The 27,508-nt window shown below is 40.6% G+C and overlaps 1 protein-coding gene and 1 non-coding gene across 9 annotated transcripts in view; both read right to left on the bottom strand.

The window, feature by feature from the left end:
• Positions 1–27,508, bottom strand: part of ANKS1A (ankyrin repeat and sterile alpha motif domain containing 1A) — a 319,903-nt gene that overhangs the window by 281,448 nt on the left and 10,947 nt on the right. The window lies entirely within an intron of this gene.
• On the bottom strand, positions 11,710–11,816 carry LOC118968788 (U6 spliceosomal RNA). Its single transcript, XR_005056640.1, has one exon. It is a non-coding gene; the product is annotated as a U6 spliceosomal RNA (small nuclear RNA).

Genomic DNA, 27,508 nt, shown 5'->3' on the forward strand with positions numbered 1-27,508 from the left:
ATTGTGGGCACATAAACAGTCTTTCTCCATTTTACAGGGGTGATGAGGCCAAATGAGATTACAGAGGTATATGCAAAAGGTATTATTTAAAGTCAGATATATGATCCTCTTTCTGTTCCTGGCTCTTAGCACAGGGCCTCCCACAGAGCAGAAACACAGTAAATGTTTGAAGGAAGAGCAAAGTTCACCTCTGCCAAAGCTGACAGCATTCATCAAGTACAGGAAAGAAAACCTAACTTTAGGGAACCAAATAGTGAGTCAGGTTAACCACAATAAAAACAGGCCATACACACTCAGCCAGCAGGACCACAATCAAAGATTCCGGATCTCACCACTAAAAACTGAATTACCCATCCTGCATGCCAAACAGATATACAACCACTGGTCAGAAATGTTACTCAAACCAATTCTGTTACTCAATACATCCAAAATGTATCGTTTTCTTTTCAGTGGTCCTCTAACCAAGATATAATAGTATTCTCACTAGTGCACCCCTCTTTCTAAACTAAAATCAACTCTGCAGTAAAATAAGGTAGTTCTATAACTAACTGTCTATTAAATCCTTACTATCTGCTAGGTGAGAAAGTGTTACTTCAATCCCTACTCTAATAAAACATGTTGTTAACTTTTCTTAGAGGTGAAGGGGCCTCTCACCCAGCAGTGTGCTCTCCCATCCCTGGGCAGCCCACTAGTCTCCGGGCCTAGAGCTCTACCTTCCTGAAGACCCCAGACTAACAGAACACCCGGGATGAGGGAGAAGCCATAGGATCTGCTCTGAGGTTGAGATCAGGTAGGGAGAGAAAATGGGACTGAGGACCACCTTCTCCCTCTAAGGGGCTCTGTGGAAGGGAACCCCATTTTAGAACAGGGGGCCCAGAGCATGCCAATGATAAGACTCAGACTACACGAAGTATCACTGGAAAATGCTGACATTGATGCTAATTACAGATGCTGCAGAACCAACAAATTAATAAACAAACTGTAAAAAAATTTGATTTAGCCATGTAAAAATTAATACTAATTATAGTCACTTATGTGAACGGCTTACCTAATTACCATGCAGCATAACAATGATCATGCATACCATTAAAGTATCAGATTAGCATATGAATGTTTGATTTAATCACAAACTGAACTGAGGTCACACATGGCTGGTTTTCATAAATTATTACTCACCTATGTGCTTGTTTCCTTGTTTACTCACAACTCAAAACTGAAATGAACATCGCTGGGTGAACAAGAACCTGTGTTGCTGTAAAAGCTTTAACAGTCCTGAACATAACCTGAAAAGTGGCATAGCAGAGATTCGTGGTGGCTCAGAGCACTATAAAAATTTCAGGGGCAAGAAATCTATCTTGCAGTTTTATTATATATAACTCTGTAGTCAAACTGCCATTTCTCTTCTGTTCATTTGAATAAAGATTCTCCACCCCACACACCACCATCTTCAATTCTAAACTGTCAAGGATTTACAGTAACAGGAAATTTGAAGTTTGTGTAGGCAGATGACCGAATTTTGGCTGGCTGGAAAGAAAAGCTTCCTCTCAGCATAAAGGGTGTGGTTTAGGTTTCTTAATGACCATTCAAGGTTGAATGCCAACATTGCCGCCAATCACAAAGCCCAGGAACTTGTTTTTCTAGAAGTTTCCAGTCCTATGTGCATGGTCCTTGAGCTTCATGGGACACATTCTCATAGCTAAGACCCAAGAGTGCAAGTGAGGAAGTCCTAGACACCTAGATAAGAGCCCTGTGGGTTTAAGGATCCCCTGGCCTGCTATCCCGTGCACATGGAAGCAGCTTACTTCAGCAGGCCAGAAGCCAAAGTAGAGAGAGATACATGAGCTTTAAACTTTATAAAACCCTTAGAATCAAACCCACACACCATTTTTCAAGAAGTACTGGGTTGGCTTTCTGTACACATCTCATTCAGTAAATAACACAAATTCTAAAAGGATTAGGACAGTCTGCCTCCTCTTTCCATATCACCTCAGTTCAAGGGACATACAGGTTTTCTCCATGGGAAAACTGAACTGGAGATTTAGCTTTCATCACAATAAACAAAGGAAGATTAAAATAAACCAAAGGGCTGATTTATCTGCCTGATAAAAAAAAAAAGTTATCATACAACTCTAGGCCTTCATTCACAAACTCCTATGCACACCAAAGTAAGTAGTGGGGCTATTTAAAGCAAACATTGCCCTTCTGCTGAAAAGGGAAAAGAGTATTTAATTTCAGTTATGACTTACAAAAATCCAGTGTTTCTACAAAAATCCACCCTCTCATCTTATTTAAATCCTATTTAGTTACAGGAGAGATCAACCTATCAGTTGCAAATCAACAACCTCCAACTCCTATTCGTATCACCTCCTGAGAATCTTTCCAGTTTGGCCTCTTCTCCATCCCCATTGTTATTGGCCCTAATCATTTTGTACTTCTAGTCAACTTTCAACCCCTCTGGGTCCATTTCCCAAAAAAATCTCAAATGATCTCCCGAAATTACAAATACATCGTTACCTTGGTGTAAAATCCAATTCCTTAACATGGGCACGATGGCATAGTCTTGTCTACTACCCCAGCTAATCTCTCCCTGTTCCACCATCCCCTGCCTTCCTCTTCATACTAAGTAATAACCTGCAGTTTTCTGACTGCCCAGGCTCTCCATACATCCATTCTTTGCACAGATTATACACTCTCTCCCCAGCTTAAAAGAGCCCTCACTGTCCTCTCCTTTGCCTAAACGACTCCTACTAGCTCGAATACTCCCTTGACTCCATTTGTAGGAGGTACCTCACCCTTGCAAACCTGGAGCTGCCCCAGCCCACACCTGCCCCTTGACCCCCAGGCACACTCCTCCACAACCCCTGGCAACAGCACTCATCACACTACTCTTCCCACATTAGTTGATCAGAAGGCTCGTACTAAGAGTCCTCTCTGACCCCACTGGCTGGCAAAGGGCCAGGCAATCACTAAATGAAGGAACTGCCACAGTCCTTTGACTCCAAATCAACACTATTCCCCCTACTCCCCAACAGAGTTAAGCAAAAAGCATAGCAATAAGGATTGGGCGTTAACTGCTGCTCTTGGACCACCAAGTAAACTTCTTTACTAAGGTGATCTTTTCATTAGCGATGATGATATTATGGTAAATGTCAGTTGAAGGCACAAAGCATGGTGCAATGGAAAAACACTGACTCTGCACTAAGTGAGGTAAGGGATTGAACTTAGGTAAGTAATGTAAGCATAGGTCTTTAAGGCTGGGAGAATTTAAGTCTGGGAATGTGTCTAGAGAAGTATTTGGCACATATGCACTCATCTCTGCTCCCACCCTACTATATTGCATGGACCTGGGTGCATAGTGAAGAAAAAGAAACATATTCCCAGGCAAAAACCTATGGTGATAGAGTCCAGAATAACGGTTACCTCAAGGAGGGGCATTTTGGGCCAGGAAGTGACACAAGAGAGCCTTCTGGAGGGTTGAAATGTTCTGTCTTCATCTTGGTGATGACTACACAGATGTATACACAGGTAAAAATATATTGCTCGGCATACTTAATATCTGTGCACTGCCTATATGTAAATTATACTTCAATTTTTTTTTTCAGAGGGCATCTCTCATATTTATTGATCAAATGGTTGTTAACAACAATAAAATAAGTATAGGGGGGGTCAATGCTCAATGTACAATCATTAACCCATCTCAAGCCTAATTCTCGTCAGTCTCCAATCTTCTGAAGCATAACGAACAAGTTCTTACATGGTGAACGAATTCTTACATAGTGAATAAATTCTTACATGGTGAACAGTACAAGGGCATTCATCACAGAAACTTTCGGTTTTGATCACGCATTATGACCTATAAACAATCAGGTCAAATATGAATATTCGTTTGATTTTTTTTTTTTTTTGAGAGGGCATCTCTCATATTTATTGATCAAATGGTTGTTAACAACAATAAAATTCTGTATAGGGGACTCAATGCACAATCATTAATCCACACCAAACCTAATTCTCAACAGTCTCCAATCTTCTGAAACATAACAAACAAGTTCTTACACGGTGAACAAATTCTTACATAGTGAATAAGTTCTTACATGGTGAACAGTACAAGGGCAGTCATCACAGAAACTTTCGGTTTTGATCACGCATTATGAACTACAGACAATCAGGTCAAATATGAATATTCGTTTGATTTTTATACTTGATTTATATGTGAATCCCACATTTCTCCCTTATTATTATTATTATTATTATTATTACTTTTATTTTTTATTTCTTAATTTTTTATTTTTATTTTATTTTATTTTTTTTTTGAGAGGGCCTCTCTCATATTTATTGATCAAATGGTTGTTAACAACAATAAAATTCAGTATAGGGGGGTCAACACTCAATGTACAATCATTAATCCATCTCAAGCCTAATTCTCGTCAGTCTCCAATCTTCTGAAGCATAACGAACAAGTTCTTAGAATGGTGAACGAATTTTTACATAGTGAATAAATTCTTACATGGTGAACAGTACAAGGGCATTCATCACAGAAACTTTTGGTTTTGATCATGCATTATGACCTATAAACAATCAGGTCAAATATGAATATTCATTTGATTTTTGTACTTGATTTATATGTTGATCCCACATTTCTCCTATTATTATTATTTTTTTTATTTTTAATAAAATGCTGAAGTGGTAGGTAGATGCAAGATAAAGGTAGAAAACATAGTTTAGTGCTGTAAGAGGGCAAATGTAGATGATCAGATGATCAGGTGTGTGCCTATGGACTAAGTATTAATCCAGGCTAGACAACGGCAGCAAGATACCCACGGATGCAGAAGATTTCTCTCAAAGCAGGGGGGGTTAGGTTCTGAGCCTCACCTCTGTTGATCCCCAAATTCTCACCTAATGGCCCCCCTGCGACTGTGCCTGTCTTAAGTTGTTCCTCCCTTCAGGAATCTTACCCGTATCTGGCTAACCAGTCATCTTCCGGGGCCATACAGGGAAATGTAAAGTTGGTAAGTGAGAGAGAAGCCATATTGTTTGCAAAGGTTAGCTTTTTACTTCTTTGCAGATTTATGCCCTGTGGCTTCTATGCCCAGCACTTGTCTCGAGGTATCTTTACCACCTGAAGGAATTATGATACTCGGTAAATTCGATATGAGGCACGAATTCTATTTAAGGGTTGTAATTAGGAAGGAAGAAGAAAAGCTATAGATGTAGCATATGAAGGAAACATGGGAGGATTGATTATTTCTTTGACATATCTTCTTGTATAGTACCTTAAGTATGTATAGGTTTTAAACTACTAACTAATTTGCACACACATATTAACATAATAGGAATACGGTGACATAAACAAAGCAAATCTATAATTACCAGCCATCTCCAGTGAAGCCAAGAAAACCATTTAGGCACCCTAGGCATTTGTGAAAATTTATCTATGAAATGATGGATATTGTCCAACTGTACTTGAACCATCAGACAAATTAAAGCAGCCCATTTCTGGGATCTGTTCACATCCCATATGTTCTTTTAACCGTAGATAGTCTATAGTCATAAGATTTTGGAGTGCTACAACTTGCACCCCTCCCAACTCCTGGTTGAGTTCCAACAGTACAGATCCGGTCAAATTCGTTGTCTCACTGTATGCACATGCCAGCCTAGACATCTCCCTCCTCATTCCTATGGCAAGTCCAGGAGACGGTGGGCTGGATGCAGCCACAACCGCAGCATCCTCCGGATCCCTGTGGAGGCTTTTTGATGATCATCCCCCGGCACAAGTCCTCCAGAAAGTACTGATGCCAGAAGCTCCATCTCATATTGTATCTTAGTTCATTTTCTGGGTATCCAAGCTAGGCCTTGATCTTCTGCATAGAAACAAACAGACCCTTTGCCCACACTTTGACATGCCCTCTATACCACTGTGCAAAACTCATTGGAGGTCAGTAACTGCACAATAACTGCTTTTTTTTTATTATTATTAAGAGAAAGGAATATTATCAGAAAAGAGTACCTCCATAGCTGATCATCTGACACACTTTAAGTGATCAACATTAAAGATATTTAAAGCACGCGTTGATCTTTGATTTACCAATAGTTTTATCCTATTAAGGAGTAATCCCCCTTTTCTTTCTTTCTTTCTTTCTATTTTATTTTATTTTTTAATTTTTAATCTACACTTACATGAAGAATACTATGTTTACTATGCTCTCCCCTATATCAGGCCCCCCCTAACAACCACATTACAGTAACTGTCCATCAGCTTAGCAAAATGTTGTAGAGTCACTACTTGCCCTCTCTGTGTTGTGCAGCCCACACTCCCCTTTCTCCCCCACCCATGCATGCTAATCTTAATACCCTCTTTCTTCTCCCCCCCCCTTATCCCTCCCTGCCCACCCATCCTCCCCAGTTCCTTTCCCTTTGGTACCTGTTAGTCCATTTTTGGGTTCTGTAATTCCACTGCTGTTTTGTTCCTTCAGTTTTTCCTTTGTTCCTATACTCCTCAGATGAGTGAAATCATTTGGTATTTCTCTTTCTCTGCTTGGCTTATTTCACTGAGCATAATACTCCCCAGCTCCATCCATGTTGCTGCAAATGGTTGGATTTTTCCACTTCTTATGGCTGAGTAGTATTCCATTGTGTATATGTACCACATCTTCTTTATCCATTCATCTACCGACAGACATTTAGGTTGCTTCCAATTCTTGGCAATTGTAAACAGTGATGCGATAAACATAGGGGTGCATCTGTCTTTCTCAAACTTGATTGCTGCGTTCTTAGGGTAAATTCCTAGGAGTGGAATTCCTGGGTCAAATGGTAGGTCTGTTTTGAGCATTTTGATGAACCTCCATACTGCTTTCCACAATGGTTGAACTAATTTACATTCCCACCAGCAGTGTAGGAGGGTTCCCCTTTCTCCACAGCCTCGCCAACATTTGTTGTTGTTTGTCTTTTGGATGGCAGCTATCCTTACTGGTGTGAGGTGATACCTCATTGTAGTTTTAATTTGCATTTCTCTGATAATTAGCGATGTGGAGCATCTTTTCATGTGCCTGTTGGCCATCTGTATTTCTTTTTTAGAGAACTGTCTGTTCAGTTCCTCTGCCCATTTTTTAATTGGGTTATTTGTTTTTTGTTTGTTGAGGCGTGTGAGCTCTTTATATATTCTGGACGTCAAGCCTTTATCGGATCTGTCATTTTCAAATATATTCTCCCATACTGTAGGGTTCCTTTTTGTTCTATTGATGGTGTCTTTCACTGTACAGAAGCTTTTCAGCTTAATGTAGTCCCACTTGCTCATTTTTGCTGTTGTTTTCCTTGCCTGGGGAGATATGTTCAAGAAGAGGTCACTCATGTTTTTGTCTAAGAGGTTTTTGCCTATGTTTTTTTCCAAGAGTTTAATGGTTTCATGACTTACATTCAGGTCTTTGATCCATTTTGAGTTTACCTTTGTATATGGGGTTAGACAATGGTCCAGTTTCATTCTCCTACATGTAGCTGTCCAGTTTTGCCAGCACCATCTGTTGAAGAGACTGTCATTTTGCCATTTGTATGTCCATGGCTCCTTTATCAAATATTAATTGACCATATATGTTTGGGTTAATTTCTGGAGTCTCTAATCTGTTCCACTGGTCTGTGGCTCTGTTCTTGTGCCAGTACCAAATTGTCTTGATTACTATGGCTTTATAATAGAGCTTGAAGTTGGGGAGTGAGGTCCCCCCTACTTTATTCTTCTTTTTCAGGATTGCTTTGGCTATTCGGGGTCTTTGGTGTTTCCATATGAATTTTTCAATTATTTGTTCCAATTCAGTGAAGAATGTTGCAGGTAATTTGAGAGGGATTGCATCAAATCTGTATATTGCTTTGGGCAGGATGGCCATTTTGACGATATTAATTCTTCCTAGCCATGAGCATGGGATGAGTTTCCATTTATTAGTGTCCCCTTTAATTTCTCTTAAGAGTGACTTGTAGTTTTCAGAGTATAAGTCTTTCACTTCTTTGGTTAGGTTTATTCCTAGGTATTTTATTCTTTTTGATGCAATGGTGAATGGAATTGTTTTCCTGATTTCTCTTTCTATTGATTCATTGTTAGTGTATTGGAAAGCTACAGATTTCTGTGTGTTAATTTTGTATCCTGCAACTTTGCTGTATTCCGATATCAGTTCTAGTAGTTTTGGAGTGGAGTCTTTAGGGTTTTTTATGTACAGTATCATATCTTCTGCAAATAGTGACAGTTTAACTTCTTCTTTACCAATCTGGATTCCTTGTATTTCTTTGTTTTGTCTGATTGCTGTGGCTAGGACCTCCAGTACTATGTTAAATAACAGTGGGGAGAGTGGGCATCCCTGTCTGGTTCCCGATCTCAGAGGAAATGCTTTCAGCTTCTCGCTGTTCAGTATAATGCTGGCTGTGGGTTTATCATATCTGGCCTTTATTATGTTGAGGTACTTGCCCTCTACTCCCACTTTGCTGAGTTTTTATCATGAATGGATGTTGAATTTTGTCAAATGCTTTTTCAGCATCTACGGAGATGATCGTGTGGTTTTTGTCTTTCTTTTTGTTGATGTGGTGGATGATGTTGATGGATTTTCGAATGTTGTACCATCCTTGCATCCCTGGGATGAACCCCACTTGGTCATGGTGTATATCCTTTTGATATACTGTTGAATTCTGTTTGCTAATATTTTACTGAGTATTTTTGCATCTACATTCATCAGGGATATTGGTCTGTAATTTTCTTTTTTGGTGGGGTCTTTGCCTGGTTTTGGTATTAGGGTGATGTTGGCTTCATAGAATGAGTTTGGGAGTATTCCCTCTTCTTCTATTTTTTGGAACACTTTAAGGAGAATGGGTGTTATGTCTTCTCTGTGTGTCTGATAAAATTCCGAGGTAAATCCGTCCGGCCCCGGGGTTTTGTTCTTGGGTAGTTTTTTGATTACCGTTTCAATTTCTTTGCTTGTAATTGGTTTGTTTAACTTTTGTGTTTCTTCCTTGGTCAGTCTTGGGAGGTTGTATTTTTCTAGGAAGTTGTCCATTTCTTCTAGGTTTTCAAGCTTGTTGGCATATAGGTTTTCATAGTAGTCTTTAATAATTCTTTGTATTTCTGTGGAGTCTGTCGTGATTTTTCCATTCTCATTTCTGATTATGTTGATTTGTGTTGATTCTCTTTTTCTCTTAGTAAGTTGGGCTAGAGGCTTATCTATTTTGTTTATTTTCTCGAAGAACCAGCTCTTGGTTTCATTGATTTTTGCTATTGTTTTATTCTTCTCAATTTTGTTTATTTCTTCTCTGATCTTTATTATGTCCCTCCTTCTGCTGAGTTTAGGCCTCATTTGTTCTTCTTTTTCCAGTTTTTATAATTGTGATGTGAGACTATTCATTTGGGATTGTTCTTCCTTCTTCAAGTGTACCTGGATTGCTATATACTTTCCTCTTAAGACTGCTTTCGCTGCGTCCCACAGAAGATGGGGCTTAATGTTGTTGTTGTCATTTGTTTCTATATATTCCTTGATCTCTATTTTGATTTGTTCATTGATCCATTGATTATTTGGTAGCATGTTGTTAAGCCTCCATGTGTTTGTGAGCCTTTTTATTTTCTTTGTAGAATTCATTTCTACTTTTATACCTTTGTGGTCTGAAAAATTGGTTGGTAGAATTTCAATATTTTGGAATTTACTGAGGCTCTTTTTGTGAGCTAGTATGTGGTCTATTCTGGAGAATGTTCCATGTGCACTTGAGAAGAATGTATATCCTGTTGCTTTTGGATGTAGAGTACTATAGATGTCTATGAGGTCCATCTGTTCTAGTGTGTTGTTCAGTGCCTGTGTGTCCTTACTCATTTTCTGCCCAGTGGATCTATCCTTTGGGGTGAGTGGTGTGTTGAAGTCCCCTAAAATGAATGCATTGCAGTCTATTTCCCTCTTTAGTTCTGTTAGTATTTGCTTCACATATGGTGGTGCTCCTGTATTGGGTGCATATATATTTAGAATGGTTATATCCTCTTGTTGGACTGAGCCCTTTATCATTATGTAGTATCCTTCTTTATCTCTTGTTACTTTCTTTGTTTTGAAGTCTATTTTGTCTGATATTAGTACTGCAACCCCTGCTTTCTTCTCACTGTTGTTTGCCTGAAATATGTTTTTCCATCCCTTGACTTTTAGTCTATGCTTATCTTTGAGTTTAAGGTGAGTTTCTTGTAAGCAGCATACAGATGGGTCTTGCTTTTTTATCCATTCCATTACTCTGTGTCTTTTGATTGGTGCATTAAGTCCATTTACATTTAGGGTGACTATTGAGAGATATGTACTTATTGCCATTGCAGGCTTTAGATTCATGGTTACCAAAGGTTCAAGGTTAGCCTCTTTAGTATCTTACTGCCTAACTTAGCTCGCTTATTGAGCTGTTATATACACTGTCTGGAGATTCTGTTCTTCTCTCCCTTCTTATTCCTCCTCCTCCATTCTTCATATGTTGTGTGTTTTGTTCTGTGCTCTTTTTAGGGGTGCTCCCATCTAGAGCAGTTCCTATAGGATGCCCTGTAGAGGTGGTTTGTGGGAAGCAAATTCCCTCAGCTTTTGCTTGTCTGGGAATTGTTTAATCCCACCATCATATTTAAATGATAGTCGTGCTGGATACAGTATCCTTGGTTTAAGGCCCTTCTGTTTCATTGCATTAAGTATATCATGCCATTCTCTTCTGGCCTGTAGGGTTTCTGTCGAGAAGTCTGATGTTAGCCTGATGGGTTTTCCTTTATAGATGACCTTTTTCTCTCTAGCTGCCTTTAAAACTCTTTCCTTGTCCTTGATCCTTGCCATTTTAATTACTATGTGTCTTGGTGTTGTCCTACTTGGATCCTTTCTGTTGGGGGTTCTCTGTAATTCCATGGTCTGTTCGATTATTTCCTCCCCCAGTTTGGGGAAGTTTTCAGCAATTATTTCTTCAAAGAGACTTTCTATCCCTTTTCCTCTTTCTTCTTCTGGTATCCCTATAATACGAATATTATTCCTTTTGGATTGGTCACATAGTTCTCTTAGTGTTGTTTCATTCCTGGAGATCCTTTTATCTCTCTCTATGTCAGCTTCTATACGTTCCTGTTCTCTGGCTTCTATTCCTTCAATGGCCTCTTGCATCTTATCCATTCTGCTTATAAATCCTTCCAGGGATTGTTTCACTTCTGTGATCTCCTTCCTGACATCTGTGATCTCCCTCCAGACTTCATCCCACTGCTCCTGCATTTTTCTCTGCATCTCATCCCATTGCTCTTGCGTTTTTCTCTGCATCTCTGTCAGCATGTTCATGATTTTTATTTTGAATTCTTTTTCAGGAGGACTGGTTAGGTCTGTCTCCTTCTCAGGTGTTGTCTCTGTGATCTTTGTCTGCCTGTAGTTTTGCCTTTTCATGGTGATAGAGATAGTTTGCAGAGCTGGTACAAGTGACCGCTGGAAGAGCTTCCCTTCTTGTTGGTTTGTGGCCTTCCTCTCCTGGGAGAATAGCAACCTCTAGTGGCTTGTGCTGGGCAGCTGTGTGCAGACAGGGCTTCTGCTTCCTGCCCAGTTGCTATGGGGTTTATCTCTGCTGTTGCTGTGGGCTTGGCCTGGCTGGGGCCGCTCCTCCAAAGTGGTGAAGCCCCGTTGGAGGGGGAGCGGCTGGGAGGCTATTTATCTCCGTAAGGGGCCTCTGTGCTCCCTGCTGCCCAGGGGGTTAGAGTGTCCAGAGATAAAAAATATGGAACGCGTCACGAATTTGCGTGTCATCCTTGCGCAGGGGCCATGCTAATCTTCTCTGTACTGTTCCAATTTTAGTATATGTGCTGCCGAAGCGAGGACTTCAATTTTTTTTAACTAATAAAAGACACACACTGTTGCTGGGAAGGAAGACAGCCTCAGAGACAAGGCTCTGAAGTCAAAGCATGCCTACTCACTGAGGGCTCCTGGTCACAGACAGCAAGGATTCTTCACCGGGGGCCATGGTGTTAGTACCAAGGGTCAGCAAATGCATTTTTACACCAGGTACTGGCAGGAGGCGGAATGAATGTTTCACACGCATATCACCATGTCCCAGAGGTACAGAGAAGCTACCATACTTAATAAAACATATTTATTGCAGTGTTATTAACTTCATAGTCACTCGGTCATAACATATTTTCTTAACAAATACTCAAAGTACAACCACAATCCTCTTGGGACTGAAACAATTTTGTAAGTGCTATTTCTCTCTCTTCTTTCAGGCCTAGATAAAGACTAAACTTGATCAAGCCAGCATCCTAGTTAGCACCCGCTCACCTTACCAGCCTCCCCTTCACTGCTTCCACTCCCTAGTCTCCACTTCCCCTGGACAGCTTTACTCCCTGCTCGGTGAACAGGTCTTACCCACTGGAGCTTCTCCAACTGTGCCCATGGGTGTTCCCTTTCCCCTCCACACCAGTCTCCTACCAGCCATCTGAATCTTTGATTTTCTTCAAGGGAAGGGCTAAAGTCCTACTTCCTAGGGGTTTATGTGGTGGGGAGAGGGGTCTACAGACTGCCTTAGATCGTTACCATCTTCTCTTCCAAACTCTTTAGCACAGACTATTTACAATCATGGCTAAATGGCTGAGTACCTAAAAAGTGGCTGGACTTCCTCTGTATAAATATTAATATTAGCAACTAACATTAGCAACCAACCATTGTCCTAAGTACTTTACGTGCATTACTTCATTTAATCTTCACTTGATCTTATTATGAGAGGTATTATTATTATTACAGATGAGCAAAATGAGGCAAAGAAATTAGGTCTATTATTTCTCAACTGGTAGGTGGCAAAGGTAAGACTTGAACCCAGATTACTTGACTCTGGAGCCATTATCTGATAAAGCCTTTGTTTACTTTTTATTTTGAAATAATTTTAGACTTACAGAAGAGTTGCAAAGACTATACATAGTTCCTATGCATCTTCCACTCAGCTTCCCCTTAGGTTAACATACTATATATCCATGTTGTGTTGATCAAAACTTAAGAAATTAACACCAGTACAATACCAACTAACTAAACTACAGACTTTATTTAGATTTCCCCAGTTTTTACATGCATATCCTTTTTTTTGTTCCAAGATTGCACTTTACATTTAGTAGTCATAATTCCATAGTGTCCACTCTTTCTTCAGTCTTTGTCTTTCATGACCTTGCCACTTTTTTAAAAAGTACTAGTCAGGTATCCTGTAGAATGTCCTTCAATTTGAGTTTGTCTGTCTTCTCATGGTTACACTGAGGTGATGGATTTGGAGAAGAACACAAGATGTGAAGTGCCTTTCTCACCACATCCTATTGGCATAGTGATATCAACATGACTTTACTATCACTGGTGATGGTAACTCTGCCCACTCCGGCAAGGCGGTCTGTCAGGTTCTTCCACTGTAAAGTTACTGTTTGCCCCTTTCCATACTTTATTATTTGGACACCCAGTCTCTCAGTCCAGCCCACACTCAAAAAGAGAGGAACTGAATTCCATCTCCTGGCAAGAGCTTCAAAGAAAATGTGGACATGGGTTGAAAACACCACAGTAATTAATAAACATTTTAGGGAAGATCTTTTGAGGCCATACTAATATTCTGTTTCTCCTTAAACTTTCACCCACTAACTTTAGCCACCACTGGTAGGCCTTGCCTGCAGCAATTAGGTGTGCTAGTGGTGAATTTCTATTTCTCCCTCTCCTCCTGAATTTATCAACTTTCTTTTCAAAGGAAGAGCTCTCTCTTCTCCTCCATTTATTTCTTTATTGAATTGTTTACATCATAAACTTGTAGATATTTATTTTATTCTTTGGCTTATAATCCAATATTACTGTTATTTATTTTGTTGGTCATATCGTTCCAGCTTTGGCCTCTGAGAGCTTTCAGGGAGGCTTTGTGTTCCTTGAGATGCCCCTTTTTTATTCCCCTGCGCCAGTCCTGGAATCAACATTTCTCTGAAGAGATGATCGGGCTGTTTAATCATAACTCTAATCAAGCCAGTTTCTTAGGGGAACTGACAAATTTTGTATTCCTAAGTATCTCCTACAGCAATATGCTTAACATAATAGTAATTGGTCACTAATCAGTTATTTGTTCAGGGAAGTTTCAAGGGCAGAATGAGCAACTGCCTACTTATATACTCACAAAGCAGAGGGGACTCTTACATACTCACATAGGTGAGGGGATAGACTTCCTCCTGTCCTGACCTACCTTTCTGGACAAGGCACATACTAGGTCTTACACAGTTCCAGGCACACAGTACAAATACATAAGCAGTACTTTCTTTCCCTCATCTGGCTGTGTAGCTGCTTTAGGACATGCTGATGAACCTTCCTCAAGACCGATCAGGAAACACTACAAATGCTGCCTTTTTTTATGGAGAGGGAAACTGGGGTGTGGGAGAAGTAAAAACATTCCCAAAATCATAAGCTAGAGAGTAGCTGAAGTGGTACTAGGGGGAAGGTCCCTGAGGGGATGGCTCTCCTATTCCCAGAGGTAGCCTGCACACAGGAGAAAGGTTCCTGGACACAGTGTTTCCTGCAGACTGGTTTTCCTGTCTAGCCCATGTCCTCTTCCCTTCAGAGTTCAAGCATGGAGAGACTACAGGATTAAAACAGAGACCTATGTACTTTACAGAGCCAGGGATCTAGACAAACCTACACCAAGCTAAAATTCTATGGACAAGAATTTAAGGCTTAACTTAAAGATTTCATCAAGATATCTACACATCAAATAAACGGCTAAAAACAAACTCAATGAAGGAGTAAGAGACAAGATTTAGAGTATGTTCACTCAAACCCAGATGGCTATACAAACCCAAAAACCAAACCTCACTTCTCAGTGTAAATACCAAGGGAGCAGTGAGAAACAAAGAGGTTAAAGCAAATGTGAATCAGTCAAAACAATGATAAAAAGCAGTAAGTTAAGCCTATAGGTGTCCAAATCTCACAAGTCCCAGAACCTAATGAGGAAACCTGATGCCAGCCATATTCATCATATGATGACTCCAATGACTTCATTACTTCATCACCAAAAGAAAATCTGATAATACCTTGAGTAATAGGAAGTGTTAAAAAATACGTGTGGTGTGTGTGTGTGTATGGCAATAATGATGATTATTAGGTTGTTACATAACACTTTTTTTAAAGGGTCCAACTCACAGCTGATTTAATCCATCAAAAAATGTTTTCCTATATGATTTGACTTTTTTAAAATTAGCTCACAGAAAAAGAAAACAAAATTAGCTCACAGGCAAACCGGTCATCAGAATGACAGCCAACCCCCACAATAAGCCAACTGGAAAGCACCAACATTAACATAAAAAACACAGAAGTTAGAGCAGTCAGTTTTGTAGATTACAATGGGACCTCCCACCCCTAAAATAAATCTTGGGTTTAGCTTCTACTAGATCATTAGTACAGCAACAATTACATATGGGTTCCTCTCACGAACAGGTATTTTTTTTTATGACTTAGAATTTTAATCATTTGAGTATTAATTTTAACAGATATTTTCCAGAATTAGTATAGTTTGATAAATTTAAATAGCCTATAAAATTAAACAAAACAAAACAGAAATAGACTCATAAGCAGAAAACAGACTGCTGATTACCATGACAGGCAAGTGAAATAGTTGCAGAAGATAAAGAGTCACAGACTTCAATTAATTTACTCACAGGGATGGAAATACAGCACAGGCAATAGAACTAATAATATAGCAAAATATTTATGGTGACCTGTGATAACTACACTTACTGTGATGAGCATTTCTTAATGTATACAATTGTTGGATCACTTTGTTGTTTTCTGAAACCAACATAATATTGTTAACCATCTATATTTCAATACAGTTTTTTAGGAATAAAGGAGGAATAAAATGATTGCTAGTGTCTAAATGTGAATGAAACTAAATACAAATATATTCACATGACACTCAATGCCCACTCTCCTTAAAACAAACATTTCAACATGTGTCTATTCAAGGAAATATGAGACCACAAACATTATGGGTGACGAACAGGTATTTTTAAATGATTGTGAAAACTCACTCAAAAGTATCAGGTCTTCCAAGTAATGACTCTCTAACATCTTCTATGCTGATAGACAGTGACTGGAAATGGGGGGGTTGAGGACTTGGATAATATGGGTGAATGTTGAAACCACAATATTGTTCATGTGAAACCTTCATAAGATTGTCTATCAACAATACTTTAATTTTTTTTTAATTTGCTTTATTAAAAAAAGTATTAGGTATTCATAAATATCTGCTAACTGAATGAGAAGAAGCTAAAATATACCAAGGCTGTCATTTTCATCAGTTTTCTCTGTAAATAAATGACATAGATGACAAAAGGGTAAATGTTAAAGAAAGGTAAAGAGAAGTGGTGGTAACTAAAGACAATGAGTCTAAAAGATCATGAAGGGCAAAGAATAGACATTTTAATAAAGCTCTGTCAATTTGGTCGACAAAACATATAAAAATACTGAATCCTGACTTCTTATATACACTCTTTTAAAAAGACAAACTTAAAGTGAAGCACTAAGTCCTCGATCATTTACTTAAAAACCTTTGTGAAGTCTGCTCTGGGCCTGCTAAAGATGGTGAAAGGGCTGCTGATGAGTGACTAGCAAGAAAACTATTCTCCAGCTAGGACTTAAACATGCAATTATAGAGATAACAATAGATAACAAATCTGGAATCTCTGCCAATTTCAACATCAGAGGTATTTTCATTTGTAGGGAAAAAGTAATAGAGCTATTCTATCACTGCTAAGCATATGGTACCCATAGGTGTTTTCAGAATTACTTAGCTTCAACCTGGGGACCCAGACACCTTCCTGGCAGCCAATAGACTCTGAAGGCCTTCCAAATAGAATCTCAGTCCTGGACAAGTCACTTAACCTCTTTGAATCTCATCAGTAAAATGGCTACTAATACCTGTTCCACAGGATTGTGAAGATTAAAGAACCAAGGATTACGGAAAGTAACATTCCCTGTCCCATAATCCCAGACTTCAAGCTGGTATTAACAATCATTTGTACCAGCCAGATAACACTCTGAAAATCACACAAATTGTTATTTGGGAATGTAAAATTTGGTCACAAACCACTAATAAGGAAGTGTAAAGGGAGAGAAGTATAAAAAAGGAGAATTGGTAGCAACAGTTAGCAATAACTTCAAATACACAGGTGTCTGGTGTCTTGCCAATTGTTTAGATTTACTTCCCTTGCACACACTTTTGGCCTCAGTAGTACATCTGGCAGTCATGTCTCTAAGAGCTTTATCATTTTGAACTTGGGGTTTGTACAGTATGGGTCCTGGATTTTCTCACAGATGAAATTAATCAATACATTAACCTGCTTGAGAGGAAAATGAGAATTTTCTAGAAGAAAAGTTTGAAAAAAGCCATATGAGAGGCTTTTTCCTCTTCATGAGCTGCAGGCATCTGCCTATATATTCTAAACTAATATATTATTTGGCATAAGTTTAAAGACATTCCCCTCATCTAAATTTCCTACATTCCAGGGATAGTGCCAATCGTTTTTTAAAAATAAGCCTCTCACTTCAGGGAGTCAAAGTGTTCCAAAGAGATTTTGTGTGTTGCGTTTTTGGATAAAAGGAAGAATTGTCAGTTGCCTAAAAACTTAGAGTAAGGACTCGAACTGTTGTACCTGGGTTCCTAGATGACTCCTTGAGCAAGTTACTTGCCCTCTCTGTGCTTCAGTTTCCTCATCAGTAAAATGGCAATACTACTAGGACCTTCCCCAAAGAGCTGTTATGAGGACAAAATGAATATTTGTAAAGGGCTGAGAACAGTGTACAGCACAATGTAAGTCTTATGAGAACAACAATTAAAATACATAATCCTTAATTTATGTTTTTAGTAAAATATTACCTAAGCATATATTAAGTGACAGTTTGAATCTCATCCAAAGAAACTGAGTTCTCCGAGAGGTCAAATGCACACAGTTGGAGAGACTCTTGGCTGTGTACCCCTTTGTGTGGTCCTCTGCTGGTTACTTTACCCTCTCCCTGAACTGTTGCTTATTCCCATCTGTAAAATGGGAATCACAACTACCCAGCAGATACGTTATGAAGATGAACAGAGAAAATACAGAAGTTAAAGTTCTTGGCAGAGAGCAAAGTATTAAGGGCTGAAGAAGTGAAACTATTCCCCCTTCAAATACACACATATATACCAACCTACAATACAGCAGCTCAGAGTGCTCTGAGTTGTTGTGAATTAACTATCTTAAATACTGCAATATGGGCTGGGCTTTGCACTGGAGTTAAATCAGAGCTCTGGGGCAACCTGAGGAAGCAAGAGTCAGGCAGCTGGAGCCAACCAGGGCAAGAATCAACGCACAGAGTTCATCAACTGCATCAGAGGAAGAGGGAGAACATGACACTGATAATTATGAACAAAGCCAGTATGGAAGCTCCTCTCTGGGCCCAAAAGCTAAAAGATCTAAAAACAAACAGCAGAAAGTCTTAGGAATCTCCCAGTGACTCAGCTTAACACCCTGAACTGATCTCTTCTGTTAAGCTTTTCTGGTCATAGGACTTCTTATAAGTGGGTCTCGACTGTAATTTAAAAGGAAAAATAACTTGAGAAATGGACTCTGTTTAAAAGAAACTGAAAATCACAAAGAATGCTTACTCAGCTGGAAGGAAAACAAAGTCAACAGGTTGGTCCACTCAGACAAAAAGGACTGTGGTACAGGAAGAAATTCCCTTTAAGAATCTTTGTAAGGTTAAATAAAGTACCACCTCCAAATAAACTAGCTTGTGTTTTCTAAGTATCTAATACCTAAAGTAACAGTACTATTTTCTCTACCTTTTCACAGATAAGAACAGTGTTTACAATTTTTTATAATAAAATGTTCCTTAAAAAAATTAAAATCCCTGAGATTATAAGCTTTTGCTGTGACAACAAAGATTTGAAATTTGGAGATCTGACTATACACATGCAAAATGAAAGTCACAAAATGCACAAAAAGATGAACAAAAAAAAAATTTACTTCCTTAATCCTAGTAAGGACAAACACTTACTAATGCCTTTCAAATACAAAAATTATTGCTATTAACCCAATTATCAGTGAATGCTCAGGAAATGTTGACTACTTGTCCTAGTACTGGTGGGACATACATTTGGAGCTGCTTTTCCACTCACGGTAAAAACTTGACACCCATGTATCATACTTCTAGTCACCACTGGTAAAGATAGTTGCGCGGTGTAGCCATGACACTTGGGCTCCCCGTCAAGTGGAGGCAGAGCCACAGCGTCAGTCTTATAAGAATCATGCACCAACCAACTCAACAGTGTTGATAACTCCTCAGCACCATGAAGCTGTCTCAGTAAATGAAACTCAATATTATTTCATCTCCTACTTGTATTTCCCACCTTAACTAACGGTAACACTCAAAGATGAGAGCCCACCATGAAAGTGCCATGAAGTTAGTATGATGGAGCAGGATGCTGTCATTGCCTAATAGAGGCCAAGAGCTCTCTGAAGAACCCTGGTACCCAACAACTGTCAAAAAGAAAAACAAGTGGTTCCACATGCTGCTTTTATCACTTTTAAACTGACCCTCTAGGTGTAGCATTTGTATGGCTAGTCAATGATGGACTTGGAGCCAAGACCCAGACCTCCCATCCCCACTCCAAATACATAAAACCAATGGATGGAATATAACAAAAGAAATGCTTTCATATATAGTTGAGCTCCAAAACAAGAAAAGAAAATACACAGATGTCAGAACAGGAATTTAAAGTCAGAGCTGTGAGTGGGAGCTCTGAACGTAATAAATCACAAATCAACAAAAAGGAGGCAGAAATATACTTAGTACACTTACTAAAAGACAATTTAACTGACTCTTCAATGTTTATGTAAAAAGTATGACACCACAGAGAAATCATACAATCATCTCAATAAGCACATAGACAAAAATAATTCGACATCAATTCATCATGTAAAAGAATACATCTCTTCGGAAAGAGGATTAGAAGGAATTTCCTTTACCTGGTGAAGCCTGTCTATAAAAACAGAAACCTGAGATGAGACCTCATGGGTAACAATTAGGAGTCTCCTGTGCAGAACAAAGACCAGAAGGAGTAATCTCCCTTTCAGTTAACATTGTATTGGAAGTCCTAACAAGTACAATGAAAAAGAAAAAGGAAAAAAAAAAAAGTGTGACACCGTTAAACATATTCAGAGTAACAACTGAGACTGAATAGGCAACAACAAAGTTTGACACATCTAGATTCTGATCTAGAGCCCCCCATTAAGCTGGTGGGAAAACACCATTTAAGGTGGGTTTTCCATAATTGCAACCTAATGAAATTTGGTTATTCAAGTCATTAGAACATCTTTTTTAAGGCTTTCTTACTTATAGGGCCATCTATGGCCAGCAAGAAACTTAAAAAAAAAAAAAGATTACAAGCCAGCTGAACTAACCTACCATACTTTCAAAGATTAAAAAGCTTCATTTGCAAATGGCCAAATGATTCAGCAAAAACCAGAGGACTCTGAGTAGTAACATGACTCAATTAAAATATACAAACACATACCACCACTCCATTATAAACCAATTCAACTGCTTTTCATAAAAAAAATTCTCAGTCAAAATAACTCAGAGCATGTTTTAAAAAGGCTATTATTGAAGCACAAATTTTTTGAAAATATGTGAGTTCAAAATGACATTTAAAAACCCCAGACACAAAAGTAAATTCGACATGGATCAAAGACCTGAATGTAAGTCATGAAACCATAAAACTCTTAGAAGAAAACACAGGCAAAAAATCTCTTGGACATAAACATGAACAACTTCTTCATGAACATATCTCCCCGGGCAAGGGAAACAAAAGCAAAAATGAACAAGTGGGACTATATCAAGCTGAAAAGCTTCTGTACAGCAAAGGACACCATCAATAGAACAAAAAGCCATCCTACAGTGTGGGAGAATATATTCATAAATGACAGATCCGATAAAGGATTGACATCCGAAATATATAAAGAGCTCACGTACCTCAACAACAAAAAGCAAATAATCCAATTAAAAAATGGGCAGAGGATCTGAACAGACTCTTCTCCAAAGAAGAAATTCAGACAGCCAACAGACACATGAAAAGATGCTCCACATCGCTAATTATCAGGGAAATGCAAATTAAAACCACAATGAGATATCACCTCACACCAGAAAGGATCACCACCATCCAAAAGACAAACAACAACAAATGTTGGCGAGGTTGTGGAGAAAGGGAAACCCTCATACACTGCCAGTGGGAATGTAAATTAGTTCAACCATTGTGGAAAGCATCATGGAGGTTCCTCAAAACACTCAAAATAGAAGTATCATTTGACCTAGGAATTCTACTCCTAGGAATTTATCCTAAAAATGCAGCAGCCCAGTTTGAAAAAGACGTATGTACCCCTATGTTTATCACAGCACTATTTACAACAGCCAAGAAATGGAAGCAACCTAAGTAAGTGTCCATCAGTGGATGAGTGGATAAAGAAGATGTGGTACATATATACAATGGAATATTATTCAGCCATAAGAAGAAAACAAATCCTATCATTTGCAACATGGAAGGAGCTAGAGGGTATTATGCTCAGTGAAATAAGGCAGGCAGAATAAGACAAGTATCAAATGATTTCACTCATCTGTGGAGAATAAGAACAAAGAAAAAAACTGAAGGAACAAAATGGCAGCACACTCACAGAACCCAAGAATGAATGGACTAACAGTTACCAAAGGGAAAAGGACTAGGGAGGATGGGTGGGAAGGGAGGGATATGGGGGGAAAGGGGACATTATGATTAGCAGATATAAGGTGGGGCACAGGGAGGGTTGTACAATACAGAGAAGACAAGTAGTGATTCTATAGCATCTTACTATGCTGATGGACAGTGACTGTAATGGGGTATGTGGGGGGGACTTGGTGATGGGGGGAGTCTAGTAAACATAATGTTCCTCATGTAATTGTAGATTATGATACCAAAATAAAAAATAAAATAAAATACTGACATTTACAAAAACTCATTGGACAGCTCTGAAGATTACTAGGAAACCAAGTTCATCGGAAAAACTGGTAAGTAAGGGTAAAAAATCAAGCATTCAATTCTCCTTTCCTGCACAAACTCTACCTCAGGAAAACCAAGTTTTTGATAACAGGAGGTTTCTCTCTAAAACTATTCCAGTAAAGAAGGTAAAATAGGAATAAAAATATCACCATTTTGCAAATTCAATTAAATCATGGACCTAGGCAGTGGTTTTCAATGGCAGCCAACGTCATAAAAAAGAAAAGCTAAATCGAAGGAAGTACACAACATCCTCTAGGAAGAAATCCTGCCAATAAAATCTGAACCCATATCAGACCAAGCCTCTAAATCTTATTTCCTGCTTCTAAGAAATACAGGGGACAGATGAACATGTTAAATGATACTTCAGAAATGCAATCAGCAAAACCCAGAGAAATGGGACAAATGACTCTTCTTCAAAAAACAAGCTAGAAAGAAAAAGTGACAGTGATGAAACTCACTTATTTATAAAGACTTAAGAGACATAGCAAATGAATGTAATATGTGGCCCTTGTTTGGATACAGGTTTGAACAAAGTATAAGTCCAGGGAGAGGAAACCCCGGGGCAAAATACCTGTAAAAGCCAAAATCAGTCAAAGGGAGAAATAAAATCTAAAATCCGTTCATTGCTTACAAACTGCAGTCCAGGGCCATTTCTCTCCCCTGCTCTGGAAGAAGCCAGCAAGCAAGCCAGCCCCCTCCACTTAACCTCTCAGGTTCAGACACACCCTCAGTTGCCCAGGTAATTACCAACTGACATGGAGATGAACTTCTCTCCACTCCTGAGGATAAACAAATGAACCAAAGACAGGCGAGATAATCTGGAAATGTTACAATTTTACCCACAGGCCACCTCTCCAGAAATCTTGCCTTATAATCTACTCATTCCCCTTATTCTGCAATGGTCCCTGGGTGAGAAAACAGGAGCATTATGACCAGTCTAATAATATAACAATAGCTACAGCAATAAAATCATGACAATCCTCAAGCCAGAGGACTCAGCTAGGTTCAAAGTCTTATGCAGATTAAGTCCATAGCTCGTCCATTCCATAGGCAGGCAGTAGCTGAGGGTTCAAAGCAATCATCAAGCAGCAGCTGCAGCCAAGGGGTGAATTCAGGCCACAAGGACTGTAGGAGAAAATAACCTTAAGGGCAGTAAGATTCATGTCTTAATGACATCAGCTAGACAAATCTTGTCCATCAGGTAGGATATATGCAAGAGAGTGGTCATGTGATAAAAACAGTGGCAGGAATGGAATCTTGTCCTGGTCTAGTATACCAGGCTTTCACCCCCGATCCCTGGGGGTGTTACAGATGGGTCAATATATAGGGCTACACGAGGTACATGCACTGGCCATAAAGAAAAACAAAACTTCCCAGCAAGATGCTTTTACCTCCTGGACCTTTTGGGTACACTACTGTGACCTTTGGGGGCCATTCAGCTGTTATTCCAGGAATATACAGGAGGCCAGATTCCAGGCCTTTCCCACAAGGTGCCAGAAGGGCTAGCCATCATTGGTCCACATGTCGAAATGTCCAGGGCCAGGTTCATTAAACAGTGTTTCCAGGGCTTAATGCAGTAGGGGCTGGTAGCAGGATGTTGCTATGCTGGCCATATCCTGGCTTCAATAACTCTTCTTTGATTTGGCCATATAATTGCATAGGGGAGTCAGCAAGGTATGTGAGCATATCCACAGGGCTCAAAGCTCCTTTATGTGGCTCCTCATTCAAAAGCCACAACACTGTCCCATAGGTGAACTGACCAACCCCAGAGAGTATTAGTGTCCGATTTCAGGCCAGATTTCAACAAACCGTTGTACCTCTCTATCATGCCTACCCTAGTAGGATTATATGGTACATGAAATTCCCACTTTATTCCTAATTGCTGTACCCTTTCCTGTAATACATGTCCAGTAAAGTGGGTGCCTTGATCGCTTTTAATCACCTGTGGCCAGCCATAGTCTGCAAAGAGATGCTCCAGGCCCCTCTTGGTGGTTTGCTGATCTACAGTACGTGGAGGAAAAGCAATCAATAGTCCAGTAGCCATGTCCACACAAGTGATGGCATAACGATATTCTTCTGATATGGGCAGGCCCAATATAGTCTATTTGCCACCTGACAAGGGGTATTGGCCCACTTACTATTGTGCCATGTTGCTTTGGGACTCACACAAGGCACTCCTTCCAGGCTCTTCTGACTTCTTCAAAGGTCAATGGCAAGCCCCACCATCGGGCTACAGCCCACAGTGTCTTTTGCCCCATGTGCAACAAACACTGGTGTAGCCATTGGGTCACATCAGAGGCAGGCTTTCCTTTTAGCCAGTGTGTCTACTTCATTATTTCCTGGGGGTGCCAAAGGCAAATGGCCAGTCACATGATATAGAGTAACAGTCTTAGTTTGACCAGAGGCCCATAGGTCTTGCCACAACTCTTGCCCCCAAAGGGGCCGGTGACCAACCATCCAGTTGGAATGATACCATGTCAGTAGCCACAGGGTCAAGGCCTGATAGACGGCCCAGCTATCAGTGCAGACAACTAACTATGGGGGAAGGCTCCTGGGTGACCATGCTGCTGTAAATATGTGCCCCATTTGGCCAGTGTAGGTACTGTGCCACACCACTCCATGGCCTTTGGGTCCAGTCTCGCACCCACCCTGTGATGGGATAGGTGCTTATTACCTTGGTCAGAGCTGTTCCAGCTGTGGGCTCCATAGCCAGCAAGGCATGGTACACAGCAGCCAGTTGCTTCTCTATCAAGGTGTATGGGACCTCTGCTCCTTTCCATAGTTGTGACCAGAATCCAATAGGTTGGTGTGTCCATTCAAGCCACTGCCAAAGATCCCATCCATAACCATCTTCAGTTACATGAACATCTAGTTCACAGGGCCTGGATGAGTCCATTACATTCAAGGCCTGTATGGCCTTGACTGCCCACTTGGCAGCAATAAAAGCAGCTGCACATGTCTCGTCCCAGTCCCACCTGATGCCCTTTCTTACCAACCGGTATAAGGGCTTCAGAATTTGTGCCAAGTGCGGGATAAACACTCTCCAGTAGCCCAAAAGACCAAAAACTCCTGTAATACTGCCACAGTGGTAGGGGTGGGGAAAGTCTGGACCTTGTCTATAACTCCTTCAGGAACAACTTTAATTTTACCTGACCAGACAACCCCCAAGAATTTCACAGACAAACCAGTCCCTGAACCTTGGTGCTGTTCACAGCCCATCCTTTTTCCAGTACATGTTGCAACAGTCTAGGAATTGCCACTTCTAAATCTGCAAGAGAATCAGATGTGAGCATAATGTCATCAATGTAGTGATACAACCGCACTGTTAGCAGTTTCCTCCACGTGGCCAAGTCCTGGGCTACAAGTCCATGACAGATGGTGGGGCTGTGGAGGGATACCTGTGGAAGGACAGTGAATGTCCACTGCCAGCCTTCCCACATGAAGGTAAACTGTTCCTGGCTTTCCTGTGCTATGTCAATGGAGAAGAATGCATTAGCAAGGTCTACTACATAATGATACTTTCCCAGTTCATGGCTGAGGGTGTCCAGAATGTCTGCTATAGAGGGGACAGTAGCATGCAAACGGAGTGTGACTATTTAATTCCCTGTAGTCCACAGTCATATGCCAGGAGCCATCTGGCTTTCTCACTGGCCACACTGAGGAATTAAAAAGACTATGAGTGGGCTTTATGATGCCCATCCTCTCCAACTCCTGTAGAGTTTCTCCAATTTCCTTGTGCCCCACAGGCAATTTATACTGCTTAGTATTTGTCACCCACCAAGGTACCGGCAGAGCTACAGGCGGGTGCTTAGCATGTTCCCTCAGAACTGCCTTTACCACACGTACCCTCAGTCTGAACTCAACTGCAGTGGTCTGTAACCACAGGCCCTGCAGGATATCTACCCCCAAAATATATTCAGGGATGGGAGAAATGTACACGGTATACTCCTTTGGGGGTGAACACCCTATCCCCAATGAGATTTGGGCTTTCTTCACTCTAATTACCTTACCCCCATAGCCATCTGTCACAGTAAGGGTCCCAGGAAAATGCTCAGGATTGCCATGAATCACAGAACACTCAGTTCCTGTGTCCACCAGCACCAGGACACATTGTACATTCACAGGGGACCAATGAATTGCTAATTCTATATGTGGCCTTTGGTCCCCATCATGTCCCTGAAGGTGGGGACTTTGACCACCCCTCTCAGTTGAACCCCTTTGCCGAATCACCCTCCTGTGGGGGTGAGGGCTCAGGCAAATCCTGAGTACTGTCTCCCATTAAGTTTTATAGGGACACAGGCCAGGCATGAGGCCTTGACTCTAGTTTCCATGTTCTGGACCTCAGTGGCTGGAACTGCTGCTCTGGCTTTAATTGGTGCCACAGTTCTAACCATACTCTTATTGGGCTGACCATCGAGTATTTCTTTCACTACCCCGGCCTTTATTAAATCAACTCACATCTGGGTCCTCAAGACCTCCACAGGGCCTTTTGCACTTCTCCTTTCAGTCATGGTCCATACTTCCCTCCGTGCCCTTATTGTTTCAACCTCCCCCAGATCTTCTAAAGTACGAGTGGCCTCACTTATGAGTTGCCCTAGGTGGGGGGCAAGAGTATTCACTAGGGACCCAAAGAGAGATGTGGAAGCTGTATGCAAAAGCATATTTCTCATTCCTATAGTGAACACCTCCTCATCAGGGCCTGGGGGTCCATATTACAGATGATGTTTTTCATATCCAATTCCCGCAGTACCTGTTGGAGTTCTGCATACGTTTTCCAACTACTAGGAAAATATGGCGAATCACCCTGATTAGGCCAAAACTACCCCGATGGCAGCTGTCAGCCATTCCAAGAGTCTCTGATTCCCTGAAGCGTGACAGGCATTTTGCAACCATTGCCGGAGGGAAGGGTGAATAGTCAGGTAAGCCATTCTACTCATCCAGTACCTGACATAACAATGTTTTCCACTCCCATATCCCAGAGACATAAAAGCCATGTAGGCAGAGATTCTGATGGCCTCTGCCTATACCAGACGCTCTTGTCCACCAGCTCATCCTCGGTATAGGGGCGGAGCATGGAGTGCTGCACAACCTGGGGAGGGAGCTGCTCCTCCCCCTGAGGAGCCCCCAGTTGTTTCGTTTTTATTTTCTTAATTACAGCTGGGCAGGCCTTTAAAACAGGAGAAGATGGTACCTCCGGCAGTGGTCTGGGCTAGCAGAACCGCCACTGGCCCCGCCTCCTCCTCTTCTCCCTCGGGCTCCTCCACCATTTCTGGGGCTTAAGGTACTACTCTTTCCTCCCCCTCCCCACGGCCTCCTGCAACGCGGCTTTTCCTGCTGCCTCTCCCTTGCCACTAAGGAGTCTTCTAGGAACGTGGCCTGCCTTTTCAGGAACTGTCTCTCTTCTTTAATAGCATCCCATAGGTTATCACCCAGCTCCTCCAAGCTA

Source organism: Manis javanica, chromosome 16 (genome assembly GCF_040802235.1).
Source record: "Manis javanica isolate MJ-LG chromosome 16, MJ_LKY, whole genome shotgun sequence".
Classification (NCBI taxonomy): domain Eukaryota; kingdom Metazoa; phylum Chordata; class Mammalia; order Pholidota; family Manidae; genus Manis; species Manis javanica.